Here is an 11,402-nt window from a genome sequence, read left to right as displayed (position 1 = left end):
ATCCGTGATTTTTGTCAGTAACAAATCTTGATATTCGCATAGTCACTCGGTGACCTTATCCACCGTAGCATTGTCCCAATAGTCCCCAAGCGTTGTGTACTTCAGCACCACATCGATACCAATGTTTACCTGCTTTGTTTTTAGCAGCGCAGTGATGTTGGGGTCCTCAATTGCTGGTACTTGAACTTCGCAACTCCCTTCAGTTTCTAGAATATTAATGTTTCGAGGGTCGCCATCATCCTCCTCTACTTGTACATTATAGCATTCTAGGGCATGGCTTAGCTAGGTTGACCATACTAGTTGAACTACTTCCCGTGGTTTCTGTGGTATTTTTAATATGGCGGCTTTCACAGCTTGTAGTGCATCGTCAACAATATCCAACCATTGGTCTTCAAATGTGAATGTTAACAAAAATCCTTCACGCAAGACATCCCATTCGCCCATACCATGTTGGAGTTCTATTTCAGTATACCAGTTAATGGGTATGACATCCAACGTGTGGTATAATAAGTGTACCCATTCAGGCTGAGGTTCTTCTCCAAAGGCCTTGGTCCATTTTGCAAGGTGCGTGTGTGGGTCATCGTGTCCATTGTATTTATCTACTATTCGTAGTTCCTTGATGTGTTCCCCACCAATGTGCAGGTGTCGCACGGAGCGCCCACTTCAGCGCATCGAACCGCTGGTGCTCCGATACTACACTCTCAAACTTTCTCAATAATTCATCCACCGTTGTCAATCCATCATATGTCGGTAGATCTCGGGCCTGGGTTGTTATGCAACATAGTGATTTAGTCATCATGTTACAATTTAGCGTTGTCACTTCATTCAACCGATTGTGCCAGTGTTCATCTTCTTCATCTGAATCCAAGGTGCAGGAACCCGTGCACTCCCATGATATCCTTCCATCTGCAATCGGATTCACCCACTCCTAATCTCATGTAGTTATCTTGTAGATATAATCTAGCTCATTGTTGCTTCCATCTTCGTGCATGGATTTAGTGTAGCCCTCTCCTTCGGCTGGGTCTAGCGAAATTACTACGCGTAGAGACATTTTCTCGAATATCATCTTCCACTTCTTCAGGTTGATGACCCCATTCATATCAGTAGCCCAATCTATTCCTAGCAACGCGAGATAAGGATTGTTGTCATCAACAATCTCTATTACTTCAAAGTCCGTCTGCATGCTCGCGCCTTCGATATCCACTGTTACCCCTTGCAATCTCCCCATAGGTAAAATTTTCTGTTGGTTTGCCATTCGTAATTGAATCGGGGACTACTGCAACGTGGGCCTGCCCATGCGTTCCCATGTCTACTTTGGTAATACATTCGCATCTGAGCCCAGGTCCAGGATTACATGATCCATTTCATACTCACCAATCTGCGCAGTCAATCTCATTTCCCTCCCAGTGTACCATGCATGCCTTCCTTGCTTCAGGACTACGCACGGTTCACCTGACCCTGCACACCTAGTGATCAGCTCTTGTAGTCCTTTAACTGCCTTACTATCATGCAACAACTTCATGCATGCCTCTGAAAAGGTAGTAAACATAGAAGGATCCATTCCTGGCTCTAGTTGATCCTTACTACCTAAAGTAGATGCCTTCATGAAGCTCTTCTTAGCTTCCATAGATGTCTCCTTTGCGCGTTCCAAGTCAAACTCAAGTTCCTTTGTAGGAGCCTTGTGAACCCATGTATCTTCCTCGAGCTGCTTCCCCTTATCTTCCCTTGTGGTTGTGTCGCTTCTGAGTACCATGTTCACATTGGGGTCTTCTTTGTGTGGTTTAGACCTCATCATTTGGATATTCTGAGTGGGAGTAGGCTGTAGTAACCCTTTCTCACGCATATGTACGATCAGCGTAGAGTAATCTACCATTTCATGATCAAACTGCTCACAGTACGAACAAGATATTCTCGTTGGGTTGGTACAATCGTGAGAGTAGTGCCCTAGTCCTCCGCAATTGTAACAGATTAGCTGTCTGCGGCCCCTTCCTAGCCCCATTCCTCCTCGTCCTCGACCTCACCCTTGAAATCTATCACGCGCCATCCCCACGGCTGGGTCAAGGCCTTGCATTTTCGTCTACATTCTATATGTTGGGGTCTGCTCCATCATTAACTCGTAGTTGCGACAAGTACGCTCGCCGTGGCCCACCGATCTACAAAAATTGCAAAACAACTGCTAGGGCATCTGTGTATACTTCTGTAGCAAATGCCAGTTGTTAGTCATGTGCTTTCCTCCCACCTGACAGATCGTGCACCAGAGTGTGAGTGTCGCACTTGGCCCTGCCTATGCCTCTAGTCTCAACGGCATTGGTCCCCCTCCTACCAAGTAGTTCGCGAATACTGGACAGTGATCCTTGTCGTGGCCCTGGCCTTTACATTTTATGCACCACACTTCTTCACGTGCCTCTAGCTAGGGTGCCCTATCCTGCTTCAAGCTCTACATTTCCAAGCATAGATTCTGCAGTTGTGTGTGGATCTGTTGGACTCCCAATCCTGGATCCTATATTGGGGTTTCATGCAACCTCATCACCATTTCCAGTGCTTCGGCTCGGTTGAAAGCTTTTGCTGTGACAACGTCGTCCTCAAGTGCGGTGTCAAAGACGCCACAAACCATGCGCGGTGCTGCGCATCCGTTAGCGTCATATTAGCCTCGCAGATCGTACTCTTCAGTCTCTGATCTAGATCCCAAGGGGTCTCGCCTGGAAGCATCGCGATCTCTTTAAATCCAATGATTGACTGTGTTTCTAATTTCGGCCGGCTAAATTCTCTATTTAGCACATTCTGGATCTCCTTTATTCTTGAATTTGGGTGATCATTTGAGTGCTTGATATACCATGTCAGCGCACGATCCTACAACATGCTCACCAATGTGGCCTTCTTAATGTTGTCTTCCGTGACTCCTTGTGCTTCCCACATTGCTCTTACCACGAACCAAAACTAGTCTGAATCCTCATTCCCTACTCCTCTGAATATGGGTAGCTTGATCATGCTCGCCATGTTGAAATGAGGGGTTGATGGAGGTGGGGTGGTTGAAGATGGAGGTGAAATAGGTGAAACGAGTGAAGGTATAAGTGGAGGTGATAACTGTGGAATGCACTACCTTATCAAATAGACCACACTTCTTAGGGAAACATGGTCACATGGTGTTTACTGTTTCAAAGTATTAGCCCTCGTATTAGACCCTCAGAATTATGGAATATTCTATCATGGATTGTGTAGCTTGGACCTTCTGAAGATTACTTCGGATTTCTGTCACCTTTGGAGTTGCCTTAGGATATTTTTGAAGACTGGGTTGCAGATTGTCTCAGGGTGTTTTTTGAATACTATTTTGCAGCTTATGGACTAGAACAAGAGCACCTCATATCTCTTTGTGGTTTAGAACAGAGCCAACTTAGTACCATGGTGATATAATCTCAAGAACAGTGATAAACTTCAAAAAGTGTAATGTGATCTTCTTTGAATAGTTGGTGCAGACTTCGTGCAGTGTGGTGCTAACTCTTCTTGGGAAGTGTGAAGACAGAAAATTGGTACAGTGTGGTGCTAACTCGTCTTGGGAAGTGTGAAGACAGATAGTTGGTACAATGTGGTGCTAACTCTTCTTGGGAAGTGTGAAGATAGACAATTGGTGTAGTATGGTGTAAATATCTTGATACAGTTGGCATGGTTCATGAGTTCTTGATGCTACAGTAAATTTTTTATATAGAAGTAATGGTGCAGAATAGTGCAGATTGGTGAAATGCAGTTATTGAACAAATAAGTCCAGTTAAGCATCAAAAAAGGATTGGTGTCATTGGGTTAGGTGCCCCTAAAATCAAGGTTGGAGCCTTGGTGAAGATAGGGTTGAAGCCCTAGAGGTCAGAGCCTCATTAAGTACAAGTTGGTGCTTGGAAATCATTGTACACCTTCATTTGTAAAAGGATTAGTTGTCCTTCTTATTTCAATAATAAAAATATTCATTTCTCTGATTTTTAAATTGTGTAGTATCTAACTGGTTAACAATTGAAAAGAAATATTGATTCACCCCCCTCTCGGTATTTACAACAATTGGTATCAGAGCCAACTTCTTCATAATCAGCCTAATAGCTGAAAGAAGGATTCTTAGTCATAATGAAAAATCAAGAAGTGCCAGGAAGGCTTCATTTGTTCGATAGCAACAAATTTTGGTTTTTGGAAGAAAAAAATATCCTACTACTTAATGCCCCTTGGACCTGAAGTTTGGCATTTTGTTTTGAAAGGGTACACTACTCCTTCGACTCTTCCAACTGATCCCAAAAAAAGGAAAAATCACATTGTAAATGAAAAAGCCTTAAATTTCATCACTAGTGGAATCACTCATTCTGAATTTACAAAAGTCATGAATTGTGACTTGACCAAAGAAGTATGGGATAAGCTGGTTAGCGTATATGATGGGGACTCCAAAGTTAAGAAGGCAAAGCTTCAAACTCATAGAAGGAAATTCGAAATTCTGAAATGGATGATGAAGAAGATATTACATCGTACTTTCTTCAAGTAGCTGAAGTGGTCAACTATCTTAAAGGATTGGAAGAAAATATTGAAGAAAGCATTGTTGTTCAAAATGTCTTAAGATATCTCCCTAACAGATTTGACTCCAAAGTAAGTGCTATAGAATAAATGAAGGACCTAGATACTCTCAATATCAATGAACTTCATGGAATCCTCATTGCCTATGGCATGAGAAAAGGAATCCCAAGTTCCAAAGATGCAGCATTCAAGGCCTCAAAATCAATAAAGGGGAAAGGATGAAATACCGACAGTGATGAATCCGATGCTGAATCCAAATTTGCACAATTTATACAAAGACTAAAGAAACAATCCAAGCTAAAAGGTAAGTACCCTCTTATTTGTTTCAAATGTGGAAGAATAGGTCATTATGCTGCAAAATGTCCCCATAAGCATGATAGTGATGAGCAGGATGATTCTAAAAGGATGGTGTACAAAAATAAAGGGCATAATAAGAAAAATTTCTTCTCTAAGAAAGCTGAGTCCGATGAAGATGAATTTGTAGTCATCAAAAAGAAATCAACTACAAATTTCCCTCGTTGCAAAGGAGGTAATGATGAATCAGATGAAGAAAATGACTATGTTGGAAACCAAGAAGTATTATTCATGGTATTCAAAAAAGATGATGATCCAGGACTATAAGGAAATGTAGATGAATTTTTAATGAGTGTCATTGAATAAAATGATAAATTATGAAATAAAATCATTTCTCTCAAGGTAGAAAAGGAGGAAGAAAAAAGAAGGCAAGAACTCTTGAAAAATAAGCTAAAAGAAAGGGAAGAAATCTTTGAAAATTGTGAAGCTAAAATAGAATCTCTAAGGAAGGAATTGGAGCAAGTAAAATAGTTGGGAAAACTCTCAAACAATTGACAATATACTTAATGCTCAAAAACCTCAATATGACAATCCGGGATTGGTTTTAAAGGAGAATCATCAAGTACTATGGATAATGCAAGAATTTATTCCGACATACTTTCCAGCAATCCAAAAGAAGAAAAACTATCTCACCAAAGGCCCATCTCAAATCCAAAGAATGAAGAAAGAGGAACTCCAAGGAAGAATGTTGATTCAAATCATGGTTATTACAACATGTACCAAACTATATCTTATGGGCATTGTTATTATTGTAAAAATTTTGGTCATCAAGCTAAACATTGCATGGCTTGTAAGAATGAAGCACCAAGATTGAAGGATCAAACAAACAAACCATGTGGTCTCAAAGGGCAAGGAAAAATCAATACCTACAACTCTTTTGATCCTTTCGACAAATTTGATCCAATTTTCTCTTTATGTAATGATAATGGACATAATGAACAAAATTTCCCCCTCAAAATAAGAGAATAAAAAGATGAGAATCCCAATACGGATAAATGTAGCTTAGTTTTATGTGCTCACATTGATGAGAATCATTGGTTTGTGGATAGTGGGTGCTCTAGACATATGATAGGTGACAAAACAAAGTTTGTCTCATAGAAAAAAAAGGAAGGAAATGTATCCTTTTGAAGTGGATCTGCCAAAATTTTTGGAAAAGGAACCATTACTCTTATTAATGGAAAAGGAAAGGCTCAAAATGCTTTGTTGGTAGATGCGCTCAAACACAATCTCTTCAGTGTTAGCCAAATCTGTGATCAAGGACATAATGTTGTCTTTAGAACTAAATATTTTGAAATAAGGAACTCTTCCTCAGGAGAACTTGTGGCGAAAAGAGTTAGAACATTATATAACATCTACATTCTGAACGAAATTCAAGAAGATAAATGTTACCTAATTCAAATAGATAAAAGTTGGTTGCGGCACAAGCAACTGGGACATAGAGGTTTTGATAACTTCATCAATATCAGCAAGATTAATGCAGTGCAAGAAATTCCAAAGTTATTCAAGCCAAATCAAGTTGTATGTGGTCCATGTCAACATGGAAAGCAAACTAGAACTAGCCAGAAGACCAAGGAGTTCTCTACATCAAAACATTTGGAGATCATTCATGTTGATTTATGTGGACCAAATAGAACTCCAAAACTCTAAGGAGAAAGGTAAATTTCTTTATTTTTTGATGACTAAAAAACAATTTGACAAATTTTGTAAAGTACATGGAATCAAAAGCTAACTCTCTACTACAAGAACACCCAAGTAAAATGGGGTAGTTGAAAGAAGAAAACAAACTATTCAATAAATGGCAAGAACAATGTTACTAGCAGAAGGAAAAGACTTTGTTTGTAAGTCGAAAAAGGAATTATATGGGTTGAAACAAGCTCTTAGAGCTTGGCATGCAAGATTGTATCACTATCTACAACGACAAGGCTTCAAAAAGGGGGTGGAAGGAAGTAATATCTACATGAAGATGGATGAGGATAAGTTACTAGTCACTCTTGTCTATGTTGATGATCTGATTTTTGCTAGAAATAATCATGAGATGAGACATGAGTTTGCTCAAAATATGTCAAAAGAGTTTGAAATGTCAATGATGGGTGAATTATCTTACTTCCTTGGAATACAAGTATCTCAAACCACAACAGGAATGTTCATATCTCAAGAAAAATATCTTAAAGACATGCTTAAAAGATATGGGATGGAAGACTATGCACCTATGAGCACACCAATGACCAAAGACTGTAAACTGAGCAAAGATGATGAATGTCCCTCAATAGATGCAACTCCTTACAGGTCAATAATTGGAGCTATCCTATACTTAACTGCTACAAGACCCAACATTATGCAAGTAGTAGGAATGGTAGGAAGATTTCAATCATCTACTAAGAAATCCCATTTGTTGGTTATAAAAAGAATTCTCAGATACTTGAAAGGAACTCATGAATTTGGTATTTGGTATCCCAAAAGAAAAACTCTTATAGTTAAGCCTTACACTGATGTTGATTGGGTTAGAAGCATGGATGATCGAAAAAGTACCAGTGGAAATGCATTCTTCATGGGAGATTGTCTAGTATCTTGGCTCAATAAAAAAAAATCATCTATATCTCTTTCCACAGCAGAAGCCGAATATATATTTATTACAGATTGTTGTACATAGATATTATGGATGAAGGAAGCTTTGAAGGATGTCAACATAGAAACTAAACATCCAATCACCATCTATTGTCACAACACAAGTGCTATCAGTCTCAGTAAAAATCCAGTGATGCACTCAAAGACCAAACATATACCAATCAAATATCATTTTCTTAGTGAAAAGGTGGCTGAACAAAACATCAAGATGGAGTATATCAATACTAAGGACCAAATTGCATATATTTTCACCAAACCTCTTCCTCGATAAGCATTCGAACATATTTTCCAAAAGATGTGGGTTATTTATTTAGCATCACACTAAGTTGATTCCTAAGATGTCACATGACAAGGGGAGTAGTTCAACAAGGGGAGTCCTTGTGCACTCCATTTCCATTGATGTCAAAGGGGGAGAGAAGAAAAATATTTCCATCCAATGACAAAGGGGGAGATTGTTAATCTAGTTGTCATTGATGTCAATATATTGAACAAGGTAGGGACATGGACCATGGTGGCAATCAATGAAGAAACCAAACGATGAAGAATCCAAACACTCAAAGACACTCTGATCAGCCTCCATTTCTGCACTAATGAATGATCAGTCGCATTAAATAATTTTTTTCTCCATCTTAGAGGAAGAATCTCATTATGAGGCCTATACAATATTGAAAGGCATAATTTTACCTTTCTAATGAGCTATTATGTGTCCCGAAATTCTAAATAACGAGAGAGAAATTGATTTTACAAGTTAAATTATACCTCTGTTCATGGATCCAACCTACACAAACTTATATATGTCGACTTGCACTAAAAGACACATCCGTTCAAGTTTATGGGAAGAATATACTATTAATATATGCTCTAACCTCCTCCTCAAGCATAATATACAAGGAGATTTATGGATTTATTCAAGGAAGAAAGTGACAGGAAATGCACACCTCATGAACTGAACAGCTAAAGTAAGCACCCCTGTACAGTGCGGAATATTTCTAAGGAAAAATACAGACTCCTGTGGACAGTTAGGGCTCCCATTACAAATTCATTTATTGACTATTTTTCTTGCTTCGGTGCCTTTTCAGACTAACGATGGCTTTCTCTCTCGGACTATGTACACTGTATTAGAATAGAAACCACCTTCGGACCTAGCAACATATCTTTGTTCTTGGTACTGTGGATAAGGGCTCTCGAAACTTAATATTGAACAGTGCAATAAGCAAACCTCGGACTGTTGAATAGGGTCCCAAGGTGTTGACTATTTCGAATTATTATCCCTCATATTAGCCCCTCAAAATTGTGGAATATTATGTCATGGATTATGTATCTCAAACCTTCTTAAAATTACTTTGGATCTCTGTCACCTTTGGAGCTGCCTTAGGATATTTTTGAAGACTGGGTTGCGGATTGTCTCCAAGTGTTTTTTAAAGATTTTTTTGTAGCTTATGGACTAGAACAGGAGTACCTCAGATCTCTCTATGGTTTAGAACAAAGCTACCTCAGTACAAAAATGTTATAATCTCAAGAATAGTGATAAACTTCAAAAATTGCAGTGTGGTATTCTTTGAACAATTGGTGAAGACTTGGTGTAGTTTGGTGCTAATTATTCTTGGGAGGTGTGAAGACAGACAATTGGTGTAGTGTGGTGCTAACTCTTCTTGGGAAGTGTGAAGATAAACAGTTGGTGTAGTATGGTGTAAATATCTTGATACAGTTGGCATGGTGCAAGAATTCTTAATGCTATAGTAAAAATTTTATACATAAGTCTTGGTGCAGAATTAATGAAGAAGTGTGATGGTGTAGAATAGTGTAGATTGGTGAAATGCAGTATTTGATCACATAAGTCTAGCGAAGCACCAGAGAAGGATTGGTTTCCTTGGGGTAGGATCCCCTAAACTCAAGGTTGGAGCCTTGATGAAGATAGGGTCGTAGCCCTAGAGGTCGGAGCCTCATTAAGTCATAGTTGGTGCTTGGCAATCATTGTACACCTTCATTTGTAAAAGGATCAGTTGTCCTTCTTATTTCAATAATAAAAATAATCATTTCTCTGATTTTTAAATTGTTTAGAATCTAACTGGTTAACAATTGAAAATAAATACAGATTCACCCCCATCTCAGTATTTCCAACATTATGTTGTAGATTATTAGGTGAATTTTTGTTACCACTGTCAAATGTTTTACCTTGTATTTACCAATATTTACATGTCATTATGAAAGATATTGGAATGGAGTATCAAGTTATTCATGCATGTCCTAATGATGATATTATCTATTATAAAGAAGACATGTTGAAAGAAAAATTCCCAAAATGTGATGAGACTAGATATCAAACTGATAAAGTAACAAAAAAGGTGCCTCACAAAGCTCTTCATTATATTCCCATAATTCCACGATTGCGACAATTGTTCAGATGCAAAAGCGTAGCAAAAATTATGGATTACCATGCAAGGAATAGAAGTGAAGATGGTGCTCTTTGAATTCCTGCAGATGGGTATTCATTTAGGAATATAGAGGAAAAGTGGCCATGGTTTAAAAGAAAACCTCGTAATCCTAGGCTTTCATTAGCAGTGGACGGTGTCAATCTATTTATAGAGGCTAGATCTACTTACTTAGTGTGGCTCGATTTTGTTATCAACAATAACATTCCTCTATGGAAGTCAATAAAGAGGGAGAACATAATGTTGACAATTATTGTTCCACGTATTAGTTTGTTTAGAATTAAAAAATTTAGCACAATACATCTCATTTGCCTTGCTTGTTTCATAATTGTCTTATATTGTTTTGTTAATTTACTCATAGATGTTCAATTATGCCTTATAATTATGTTTTATAAAAAATATATTTACTCATATATGTAATAATTATGCATTGTATGTTGAACCAATTAAGTACCAAGTCAAATATATGAATGTAGATATAGAGCCTCTTATCGATGAGTCAGTGGAGTTATGGAATGGTGTCACTATGTATGATATCTCTAGACCAGTAGTTTCACAAAGGGAATTTAAATTCTATGCAATGCTTGTATGGACAATTCATGATGCCCCATGGCTAACACATTTTTGTGGTGTATTATAACGTTACCTTGCACTTTAATAATGTTTAATTTTATGAATTTCATTTCAATTATGTTTTTTAATTAGTTCAAACTTCATTGTACACACTTAAAATAATTGATATAAAAATTATTCCATTTCTTGTAGGTCTTCAAACAAAGGGTAAATTTGATTGTCCAGATTGTGGTTCTAAGATGAAATATCGTTGTTCAAGAAGCTTAGGAAAGGAGTTGTTTGATGAGTATAAGCACTTCCTTTCTAAGAACCATAGGTACCGAAGTATTGAAAAACATATTTTCAATGGGAAAGAAGAGATTGGATTAAGACCATGGAGAATGACACCTTGTGCATGGAATTTTCAATATAATAGAGTCTCTCAAGGTATGGATCGAATTGTCTATGTATCAATATACATGATATGTTTGGATTATTTTATCTTTTTATGGAATTTTCTTCATTGTACTAATTGACAGGTTATATTGTTATTATAATATATTTGACTATGATTCACATTGTAGGTTGTGAAGGCATTAATAACAGGGCACTTCCACGAGGAATGAAAATTTATCCTAAGAAATTCAATATACTCCCCTACTATGAGCACCTATAAATTGTTCATTTGTTTGATACAATGCACATCGGGAAGAATGTATCGGAGACCTTATGGTAAACCTCAGATGGAAGGAGAGATAAATAAATAATTGTCAAGGTTTGTAATGAAATTAAGGAGGTCGGCCATGCATTGCAAAGTGAGATTCATTCAAATAGAAATGAATGTGGCCAAAATATAAGCACCCTTCCATGGTTATTGACAAAGCAGCAAAGCAAGCA

This window comes from Pinus tabuliformis, chromosome Q (genome assembly GCF_031772625.1).
Source record: "Pinus tabuliformis cultivar Carrire ecotype Pingquan chromosome Q, CPIR1, whole genome shotgun sequence".
NCBI classification, from domain to species: Eukaryota; Viridiplantae; Streptophyta; class Pinopsida; order Pinales; family Pinaceae; genus Pinus; species Pinus tabuliformis.
Note: the sequence above shows the minus strand (reverse complement) of the source record.